The sequence below is a fragment of the Salvelinus fontinalis genome, chromosome 29 (assembly GCF_029448725.1).
Source record: "Salvelinus fontinalis isolate EN_2023a chromosome 29, ASM2944872v1, whole genome shotgun sequence".
In the NCBI taxonomy this organism is placed as follows: Eukaryota; Metazoa; Chordata; class Actinopteri; order Salmoniformes; family Salmonidae; genus Salvelinus; species Salvelinus fontinalis.
The window spans coordinates 970,107-982,815 of NC_074693.1; the positions used below are offsets into that span (position 1 = coordinate 970,107).

Consider the following 12,709-nt stretch of genomic DNA (forward strand, 5'->3'; position numbering starts at 1 on the left):
TATAATATGATTTATTAGCCTAGTGACTTACTAATGTGGTATAATATGATTTATTAGTCTAGTGACTTACTAATGTGGTATAATATGATTTATTAGCCTAGTGACTTACTAATGTGGTATATTTTGATTTATTGGTCTAGTGACTTACTAATGTGGTATAATATGATTTATTAGTCTAGTGACTTACTAATGTGGTGTAATATGAATTATTAGCCCAGTCTAGTGACTTACTAATGTGGTATAATATGATTTATTAGCCCAGTGACTTACTAATGTGGTGTAATATGATTTATTAGTCTAGTGACTTACTAATGTGGTATAATATGATTTATTAGTCTAGTGACTTACTAATGTGGTATAATATGATTTATTAGTCTAGTGACTTACTAATGTGGTGTAATATGATTTATTAGCCAGTCTAGTGACTTACTAATGTGGTGTAATATGATTCGTTAGTCTAGTGACTTACTAATGTGGTATAATATGATTTATTAGTCTAGTGACTTACTAATGTGGTATAATATGATTTATTAGCCCAGTCTAGTGACTTACTAATGTGGTGTAATATGATTTATTAGTCTAGTGACTTACTAATGTGGTATAATATGATTTATTAGCCCAGTCTAGTGACTTACTAATGTGGTGTAATATGATTTATTAGCCCAGTCTAGTGTCTTATTAATGTGGTATAATATGATTTATTAGCCTAGTGACTTACTAATGTGGTGTAATATGATTTATTAGCCTAGTGACTTACTAATGTGGTATAATATGATTTATTAGCCCAGTGACTTACTAATGTGGTATAATATGATTTATTAGTCTAGTGACTTACTAATGTGGTGTAATATGATTTATTAGTCTAGTGACTTACTAAGGTGGTATATTATGATTTATTAGCCAAGTCTAGTGTCCTATTAATGTGGTGTAATATGATTTATTAGCCCAGTCTAGTGTCTTATTAATGTGGTATAATATGATTTATTAGCCAAGTGTAGTGTCTTATTAATGTGGTATAATATGATTTATTAGCCTAGTGACTTACTAATGTGGTGTAATATGATTTATTAGCCTAGTGACTTACTAATGTGGTATAATATGATTTATTAGCCCAGTGACTTACTAATGTGGTATAATATGATTTATTAGTCTAGTGACTTACTAATGTGGTGTAATATGATTTATTAGTCTAGTGACTTACTAATGTGGTATATTATGATTTATTAGTCTAGTGACTTACTAATGTGGTGTAATATGATTTATTAGCGCAGTCTAGTGACTTACTAATGTGGTATAATATGATTTATTAGCCTAGTGACTTACTAATGTGGTATAATATGATTTATTAGCCCAGTGACTTACTAATGTGGTATAATATGATTTATTAGTCTAGTGACTTACTAATGTGGTGTAATATGATTTATTAGTCTAGTGACTTACTAATGTGGTATATTATGATTTAATAGTCTAGTGACTTACTAATGTGGTGTAATATGATTTATTAGCGCAGTCTAGTGACTTACTAATGTGGTATAATATGATTTATTAGTCTAGTGACTTACTAATGTGGTATAATATGATTTATTATCCCAGTCTAGTGACTTACTAATGTGGTATAATATGATTTATTAGTCCAGTCTAGTGACTTACTAATGTGGTATAATATGATTTATTAGCCCAGTCTAGTGTCTTATTAATGTGGTGTAATATGATTTATTAGCCTAGTGACTTACTAATGTGGTATAATATGATTTATTAGTCTAGTGACTTACTAATGTGGTGTAATATGATTTATTAGTCTAGTCTAGTGACTTACTAATGTGGTATAATATGATTTATTAGCCTAGTGACTTACTAATGTGGTATAATATGATTTATTAGTCTAGTGACTTACTAATGTGGTATAATATGATTTATTAGCCTAGTGACTTACTAATGTGGTATATTTTGATTTATTAGTCTAGTGACTTACTAATGTGATGTAATATGATTTATTAGTCTAGTGACTTACTAATGTGGTATAATATGATTTATTATCCCAGTCTAGTGACTTACTAATGTGGTATAATATGATTTATTAGTCCAGTCTAGTGACTTACTAATGTGGTATAATATGATTTATTAGCCCAGTCTAGTGTCTTATTAATGTGGTGTAATATGATTTATTAGCCTAGTGACTTACTAATGTGGTATAATATGATTTATTAGTCTAGTGACTTACTAATGTGGTGTAATATGATTTATTAGTCTAGTCTAGTGACTTACTAATGTGGTATAATATGATTTATTAGCCTAGTGACTTACTAATGTGGTATAATATGATTTATTAGTCTAGTGACTTACTAATGTGGTATAATATGATTTATTAGCCTAGTGACTTACTAATGTGGTATATTTTGATTTATTAGTCTAGTGACTTACTAATGTGATGTAATATGATTTATTAGTCTAGTGACTTACTAATGCGGTATAATATGATTTATTAGTCTAGTGACTTACTAATGTGGTGTAATATGATTTATTAGTCTAGTGACTTACTAATGTGATGTAATATGATTTATTAGTCTAGTGACTTACTAATGTGATGTAATATGATTTATTAGTCTAGTGACTTACTAATGTGATGTAATATGATTTATTAGTCTAGTGACTTACTAATGTGATGTAATATGATTTATTAGTCTAGTGACTTACTAATGTGGTATAATATGATTTATTAGCACAGTGACTTACTAATGTGGTGTAATATGATTTATTAGTCTAGTGACTTACTAATGTGGTATATTATGATTTATTAGTCTAGTGACTTACTAATGTGGTATAATATGATTTATTAGCCTAGTGACTTACTAATGTGGTGTAATAGGATTTATTAGTCTAGTGACTTACTAATGTGGTATATTATGATTTATTAGTCTGACTTACTAATGTGGTATAATATGATTTATTAGCCTCGTGACTTACTAATGTGGTGTAATATGATTTATTAGTCTAGTGACTTACTAATGTGGTATATTATGATTTATTAGCCCAGTGACTTACTAATGTGGTATAATATGATTTATTAGTCTAGTGACTTACTAATGTGGTATATTATGATTTATTAGTCTAGTGACTTACTAATGTGGTATAATATGATTTATTAGTCTAGTGACTTACTAATGTGGTATAATATGATTTATTAGTCCAGTCTAGTGACTTACTAATGTGGTATAATATGATTTATTAGTCTAGTGACTTACTAATGTGGTGTAATATGATTTATTAGTCTAGTGACTTACTAATGTGGTGTAATATGATTTATTAGTCTAGTGACTTACTAATGTGGTGTAATATGATTTATTAGCCCAGTCTAGTGACTTACTAATGTTGTATAATATGATTTATTAGTCTAGTGACTTACTAATGTGGTGTAATATGATTTATTAGTCTAGTGACTTACTAATGTGGTGTAATATGATTCGTTAGTCTAGTGACTTACTAATGTGGTATAATATGATTTATTAGTCTAGTGACTTACTAATGTGGTGTAATATGATTTATTAGTCTAGTGACTTACTAATGTGGTATAATATGATTTATTAGTCTAGTGACTTACTAATGTGGTATAATATGATTTATTAGTCTAGTGACTTACTAATGTGGTATAATATGATTTATTAGTCTAGTGACTTACTAATGTGGTGTAATATGAATTATTAGCCCAGTCTAGTGACTTACTAATGTGGTATAATATGATTTATTAGCCCAGTGACTTACTAATGTGGTGTAATATGATTTATTAGTCTAGTGACTTACTAATGTGGTATAATATGATTTATTAGTCTAGTGACTTACTAATGTGGTATAATATGATTTATTAGTCTAGTGACTTACTAATGTGGTGTAATATGATTTATTAGCCAGTCTAGTGACTTACTAATGTGGTGTAATATGATTCGTTAGTCTAGTGACTTACTAATGTGGTATAATATGATTTATTAGCCCAGTCTAGTGACTTACTAATGTGGTGTAATATGATTTATTAGCCCAGTCTAGTGTCTTATTAATGTGGTATAATATGATTTATTAGCCTAGTGACTTACTAATGTGGTGTAATATGATTTATTAGCCTAGTGACTTACTAATGTGGTATAATATGATTTATTAGCCCAGTGACTTACTAATGTGGTATAATATGATTTATTAGTCTAGTGACTTACTAATGTGGTGTAATATGATTTATTAGTCTAGTGACTTACTAATGTGGTATATTATGATTTATTAGCCAAGTCTAGTGTCTTATTAATGTGGTGTAATATGATTTATTAGCCCAGTCTAGTGTCTTATTAATGTGGTATAATATGATTTATTAGCCAAGTCTAGTGTCTTATTAATGTGGTATAATATGATTTATTAGCCTAGTGACTTACTAATGTGGTGTAATATGATTTATTAGCCTAGTGACTTACTAATGTGGTATAATATGATTTATTAGCCCAGTGACTTACTAATGTGGTATAATATGATTTATTAGTCTAGTGACTTACTAATGTGGTGTAATATGATTTATTAGTCTAGTGACTTACTAATGTGGTATATTATGATTTATTAGTCTAGTGACTTACTAATGTGGTGTAATATGATTTATTAGCGCAGTCTAGTGACTTACTAATGTGGTATAATATGATTTATTAGCCTAGTGACTTACTAATGTGGTATAATATGATTTATTAGCCCAGTGACTTACTAATGTGGTATAATATGATTTATTAGTCTAGTGACTTACTAATGTGGTGTAATATGATTTATTAGTCTAGTGACTTACTAATGTGGTATATTATGATTTAATAGTCTAGTGACTTACTAATGTGGTGTAATATGATTTATTAGCGCAGTCTAGTGACTTACTAATGTGGTATAATATGATTTATTAGTCTAGTGACTTACTAATGTGGTATAATATGATTTATTATCCCAGTCTAGTGACTTACTAATGTGGTATAATATGATTTATTAGTCCAGTCTAGTGACTTACTAATGTGGTATAATATGATTTATTAGCCCAGTCTAGTGTCTTATTAATGTGGTGTAATATGATTTATTAGCCTAGTGACTTACTAATGTGGTATAATATGATTTATTAGTCTAGTGACTTACTAATGTGGTGTAATATGATTTATTAGTCTAGTCTAGTGACTTACTAATGTGGTATAATATGATTTATTAGCCTAGTGACTTACTAATGTGGTATAATATGATTTATTAGTCTAGTGACTTACTAATGTGGTATAATATGATTTATTAGCCTAGTGACTTACTAATGTGGTATAATATGATTTATTAGTCTAGTGACTTACTAATGTGGTGTAATATGATTTATTAGTCTAGTGACTTACTAATGTGATGTAATATGATTTATTAGTCTAGTGACTTACTAATGTGATGTAATATGATTTATTAGTCTAGTGACTTACTAATGTGATGTAATATGATTTATTAGTCTAGTGACTTACTAATGTGATGTAATATGATTTATTAGTCTAGTGACTTACTAATGTGGTATAATATGATTTATTAGCACAGTGACTTACTAATGTGGTGTAATATGATTTATTAGTCTAGTGACTTACTAATGTGGTATATTATGATTTATTAGTCTAGTGACTTACTAATGTGGTATAATATGATTTATTAGCCTAGTGACTTACTAATGTGGTGTAATAGGATTTATTAGTCTAGTGACTTACTAATGTGGTATATTATGATTTATTAGTCTGACTTACTAATGTGGTATAATATGATTTATTAGCCTCGTGACTTACTAATGTGGTGTAATATGATTTATTAGTCTAGTGACTTACTAATGTGGTATATTATGATTTATTAGCCCAGTGACTTACTAATGTGGTATAATATGATTTATTAGTCTAGTGACTTACTAATGTGGTATATTATGATTTATTAGTCTAGTGACTTACTAATCTGGTATAATATGATTTATTAGTCTAGTGACTTACTAATGTGGTATAATATGATTTATTAGTCCAGTCTAGTGACTTACTAATGTGGTATAATATGATTTATTAGTCTAGTGACTTACTAATGTGGTGTAATATGATTTATTAGTCTAGTGACTTACAAATGTGGTGTAATATGATTTATTAGTCTAGTGACTTACTAATGTGGTGTAATATGATTTATTAGCCCAGTCTAGTGACTTACTAATGTTGTATAATATGATTTATTAGTCTAGTGACTTACTAATGTGGTGTAATATGATTTATTAGTCTAGTGACTTACTAATGTGGTGTAATATGATTTATTAGTCTAGTGACTTACTAATGTGGTATAATATGATTTATTAGTCTAGTGACTTACTAATGTGGTGTAATATGATTTATTAGTCTAGTGACTTACTAATGTGGTATAATATGATTTATTAGTCTAGTGACTTACTAATGTGGTATAATATGATTTATTAGTCTAGTGACTTACTAATGTGGTATAATATGATTTATTAGTCTAGTGACTTACTAATGTGGTGTAATATGAATTATTAGCCCAGTCTAGTGACTTACTAATGTGGTATAATATGATTTATTAGCCCAGTGACTTACTAATGTGGTGTAATATGATTTATTAGTCTAGTGACTCACTAATGTGGTATAATATGATTTATTAGTCTAGTGACTTACTAATGTGGTATAATATGATTTATTAGTCTAGTGACTTACTAATGTGGTGTAATATGATTTATTAGCCAGTCTAGTGACTTACTAATGTGGTGTAATATGATTCGTTAGTCTAGTGACTTACTAATGTGGTATAATATGATTTATTAGTCTAGTGACTTACTAATGTGGTATAATATGATTTATTAGCCCAGTCTAGTGACTTACTAATGTGGTGTAATATGATTTATTAGTCTAGTGACTTACTAATGTGGTATAATATGATTTATTAGCCCAGTCTAGTGACTTACTAATGTGGTATATTATGATTTATTAGTCTAGTGACTTACTAATGTGGTGTAATATGATTTATTATCCTAGTGACTTACTAATGTGGTATAATATGATTTATTAGTCTAGTGACTTACTAATGTGGTATATTATGATTTATTAGCCCAGTGACTTACTAATGTGGTATAATATGATTTATTAGTCTAGTGACTTACTAATGTGGTATAATATGATTTATTAGTCTAGTGACTTACTAATGTGGTATAATATGGTTTATTAGTCTAGTGACTTACTAATGTGGTATAATATGATTTATTAGTCTAGTGACTTACTAATGTGGTATAATATGATTTATTAGTCTAGTGACTTACTAATGTGGTGTAATATGATTTATTAGCCCAGTGACTTACTAATGTGGTATAATATGGTTTATTAGTCTAGTGACTTACTAATGTGGTATAATATGATTTATTAGTCTAGTGTCTTATTAATGTGGTGTAATATGATTTATTAGTCTAGTGACTTACTAATGTGGTATAATATGATTTATTAGTCTAGTGACTTACTAATGTGGTATAATATGATTTATTAGCCCAGTCTAGTGACTTACTAATGTGGTATAATATGATTTATTAGCCCAGTCTAGTGACTTACTAATGTGGTATAATATGATTTATTAGTCTAGTGACTTACTAATGTGGTGTAATATGATTTATTAGCCCAGTCTAGTGACTTACTAATGTGGTATAATATGATTTATTAGTCTAGTGACTTACTAATGTGGTATAATATGATTTATTAGTCTAGTGACTTACTAATGTGGTATAATATGATTTATTATCCTAGTTACTTACTAATGTGCTATAATATGATTTATTAGCCCAGTGACTTACTAATGTGGTGTAATATGATTTATTAGTCTAGTGACTTATTAATGTGGTTTAATATGATTTATTAGCCCAGTCTAGTGACTTACTAATGTGGTATAATATGATTTATTAGCCCAGTGACTTACTAATGTGGTATAATATGATTTATTAGCCTAGTGACTTATTAATGTGGTGTAATATGATTTATTAGCCCAGTCTAGTGACTTACTAATGTGGTATAATATGATTTATTAGTCTAGTGACTTACTAATGTGGTGTAATATGATTTATTAGTCTAGTGACTTACTAATGTGGTGTAATATGATTTATTAGTCTAGTGTCTTATTAATGTGGTATAATATGATTTATTAGCCCAGTCTAGTGACTTACTAATGTGGCATAATATGATTTATTAGTCTAGTGACTTACTAATGTGGTATAATATGATTTATTAGTCTATTGACTTACTAATGTGGTGTAATATGATTTAATAGTCTAGTGACTTACTAATGTGGTATAATATGATTTATGAGCCCAGTCTAGTGACTTACTAATGTGGTGTAATATGATTTATTAGTCTAGTGACTTACTAATGTGGTATAATATGATTTATTAGCCCAGTCTAGTGACTTACTAATGTGGTGTAATATGATTTATTAGTCTAGTGACTTACTAATGTGGTATAATATGATTTATTAGTCTAGTGACTTACTAATGTGGTATAATATGATTTATTAGTCTAGTGACTTACTAATGTGGTATAATATGATTTATTAGTCTAGTGACTTACTAATGTGGTGTAATATGATTTATTAGTCTAGTGACTTACTAATGTGCTATAATATGATTTATTAGTCCAGTGACTTACTAATGTGGTATAATATGATTTATTAGTCTAGTGACTTACTAATGTGCTATAATATGATTTATTAGTCCAGTGACTTACTAATGTGGTATAATATGATTTATTATCCTAGTGACTTATTAATGTGGTATAATATGATTTATTAGTCTTGTGACTTACTAATGTGGTATAATATGATTTATTATCCTAGTGACTTATTAATGTGGTATAATATGATTTATTAGTCTAGTGACTTATTAATGTGGTATAATATGATTTATTAGCACAGTGACTTACTAATGTGGTATAATATGATTTATTAGTCTAGTGACTTACTAATGTGGTATAATATGATTTATTAGCCCAGTGACTTACTAATGTGGTATAATATGATTTATTAGTCTAGTGACTTACTAATGTGGTATAATATGATTTATTAGCCTAGTGACTTACTAATGTGGTGTAATATGATTTATTAGCCCAGTGACTTACTAATGTGGTATAATATGATTTATTAGTCTAGTGACTTACTAATGTGGTATAATATGATTTATTAGTCTAGTGACTTACTAATGTGGTATAATATGATTTATTAGCCTAGTGACTTACTAATGTATAAAAATATATGCTAATTTACAGGGCCAAATGTAGTCTTTTTTTCTTGTTATGAAGGCGTATGAAATTGCCATGGTCCACATTTTGTATTTTGGGAATATTGCTATATTGTCATTTTGACCTTTCAGGTTGAACACAATGCAGGTGGAAGATGCTGTATATGTTGACTGGGAAGAAATTGCTGACACAATTGGGTAAGAGGTTGTTAATAGACACAGATTCTACTTTGTTTTGGACAATGTTGCATTTGTATTATTCCTGACAGTTCCACTGACAGAGGTTTGTATTACGTTTAGTATTACGTTTATTTTCTCAAATCTCTTGACACAACACAGATGTTTTGTCTACTAACTCGGTCGATAAACGTCAAAGAAAGGGGGATCTGTACAGTACAGCCTTTGTTTCCTATCTTCTAGAAGTGAGGAGTACAACCGCACAAGGCAGGGTCATTGTGGTTTATGTGTGTGGGAATGCAGTGTTATGTGCTAACATTTCTTTCATGTCCAAAGGGGTGTTACACCTTGCTATGTACAGATGCACTACCACAGGCTAAAAGTATCCAAAGTTCCTTTGTGGCAGAGCATGTCTTTCTGTGGTAGGTATAAGCTTCTGTCAAATACACATTTTATTTATTTTTTCATACACAGCACTAGGTTTTTAGTATACGGTTGAGGTATGCAATAGAATAGTTGAATGCGAGTCACTATGATCAGTGACATCACTTCCAAAGGACAGAAAGTGTAGCTAGCTCCCCCTTGACTGCATGTTTTAACCTCCTATTCATCTCCATCACCTAAGGAAAGTATTCAGACCCCTGGAATTTTTCCACATTTTGTTACGTTCCAGCCTTATTCTAAAATGGATTAAGTCATTTTTTAAATCTACACACAATAGCCCATAATGACAAAGCAAAAACAGGTTTCTCAACATGTTTGTTAAAAATAAAAAGTATTCAGACCCTTTACTCTGTCCTTTGTTGGAGCACCTTTGGCAGCGATTACAGCCTTGAGTCTTCTTGGGTATGACGCTACAAGCTTGGCACACCTGTATTTGGGGAGTTTCTCCCATTTCTTCTCTGCAGATCCTCTCAAGCTCTGTCACGTTGGATGGGGAGAGTTGCTGCACTGCTTTTTTCAGGTCTCTCCTGAGATGTTAGATCGGGTTCAAGTCCAGGCTCTGGCTGGGCCACTCAGGGACATTCAGAATTTTGTCCCAAAGCTACTCCTGCGTTGTCTTGGCTGTGTGCTCAGGGTCATTGTCCTGTTGGAAGGTGAACCTTTGCCCCCAGACTTGAGGTCCTGAGTGCTCTGGAGCAGGTTTTCATCAAGGATCTCTGTACTTTGCTCCGTTCATCTTTCCCTCAATCCTGACTAGTCTCCCAGTCCCTGCCGCTGAAAAACACCCCCACAGCATGACGCTGCCACCACCATGCTTCACCGTAGGGATAGTGCCAGGTTTCCTCTAGATGCTTGAAAAGAGTTCAATCTTGGTTTCATCAGAATAGAGAGTCTTGTTTCTCATTGTGTGAGAGTCCTTTAGGTGCCTTTTGGCAGACTCCAAGCGGGCTGTCGTGTGCCTTTTACTGAGGAGTGGCTTCCGTCTGGCCACTCTACCATAAAGGCCTGATTGGGGGAGTGCTGCAGAGATGGTTGTCCTTCTGGAAGGTTCTCTCAACTCTACAGAGGAACTCTAGAACTCTGTCAGTGACCATCGGGTTCTTGGTCACCTCCCTGACCAAGGCCCTTCTCCCCCGATTGCTCAGTTTGGCCGGGCGGCCAGCTCTAGGAAGAGTCTTGGTGTTTCCACATTTCTTCCATTTAAGAATGATGAAGACCACTGTGTTCTTGGGGACCTTCAATGCTGCAGAAATGTTTTGGTACCCTTCCCCAGATCTGTGTCTTGGAGCTCTACGGACAATTCCTTCAACTTCATGGCCTGGTTTCTGCTCTGACATGCACTGTCAACTCTGGGACTTTATATAGACAGGTGTGTGCCTTTCCAAATCATGTCCAATCAAGTGAATTTACCACAGGTGGACTCCAATCAAGTTATAGAAACATCTCACGGATGATCAATGGAAACATGATGCACCTGAGCTCAATTTCGAGTCTCATAAGAAAGGGTCTGAATACTTATGTAAATAAGATATTTGTTTTAATTTTAACAAAAGTTCTCAATTTGTATTCGCTTTGTCATTATGGGGTATTGTGTTTAGATTGCTGAGGATGTTTATTTTATCCATTTCAGAATAAGGCTGTAACGTAACAATGTGGAAACAGTCAAGGGGTCTGAATACTTTAAAGGCTCTGTATGTGAAAATTGCTTTTTTCTATGTTCTGAAAGATAAGGAAAGTGCCACGTCTTCACATGTAAAAACAGTGATTCCCCCCCCCCCCCCCCCCCCCCAAAATGTAATCCCTTTTTAAATATAATGATAATTTGAGGAAGAGTCATGTTTGCTGGACACATTTACTGATTTAATGTATGTGTTTTACTTTCAGAGATCATTGATTTCCTGTACAATAGTGTTCTGCCCCAGTTTGAAGAGCTCCTCCGACACAGTCAGATTGAGTCAGGGGAGACTGAGTCCAGAGACGATCGACGAGAGCACTTCTTGCTTTCAGAGATCTTTGAAAATGAGGACGACTGAGATTATTACAGCGAGGTTCAGAACAGTTGATAACCAATACACAGTTCTCAGAGGCTCAATGACCCAGGGTTTTTTTCTGGGTCAAAAAGGGGCTTATGTTGGGGGTAGCAGTCGACATGGGTGAGTTATAGAGGCCTCCATCTTGGCAGTGTAGAGATTCTATTTTTTTTATGCCAATTTCAGTTGCAACACTAACGAGTTCCAAACTGTCTCTGGAAGCAACGTCAGCACAAGAACTGTTCGTCGGGAGCTTCATGAAATGGGTTTCCATGGCCGAGCAGCCGCACACAAGCCTCAGATCACCATGCGCAATGCCAAGTGTCAGCTGGAGTGGTAAAGCTCACCGCCATTGGACGCTGGAGCTGTGGCAACGCCTTCTCTGGAGTGATGAATCACGCTTCACCATCTGGCAAAATGATCGGATCATTTGTACATTAGTGCGGCTTATGTTTTAGCCTTATTTTTGTTCTTGTGTTTTTTATGGCAGCCCTTGGGCTTCCAACCAGCACACAGTTTAATTTTATTTTTTAATCTTTTTTTGCTGTTTATCACTTGTTTTCTTTGGTCTAAATAAATTAAACTAAACAGCACCCCTGTTTAATGTGTTCATGTCATATTAAAATGTAATACATTTTTACAGTTACATTAAGTCTTTACTATAAAACCATTCATATTGTGCAAGTGCACACATTGGAGGTACTGTGGAAAAATACCCCCCCCCCCTGGAAATCAAATGCCCGTCATGTCAGAAACCCGGGACCTCCCAAGTTAAAATAAACAGGTTGTT

The 12,709-nt window shown here is 32.2% G+C and overlaps 1 pseudogene; it reads left to right on the forward strand.

The window, feature by feature from the left end:
- Positions 1–12,478, forward strand: part of LOC129827198 (transcription termination factor 1-like) — a 36,684-nt pseudogene extending 24,206 nt beyond the window's left edge.
- The last annotated feature ends 231 nt before the right edge of the window (positions 12,479–12,709 follow it).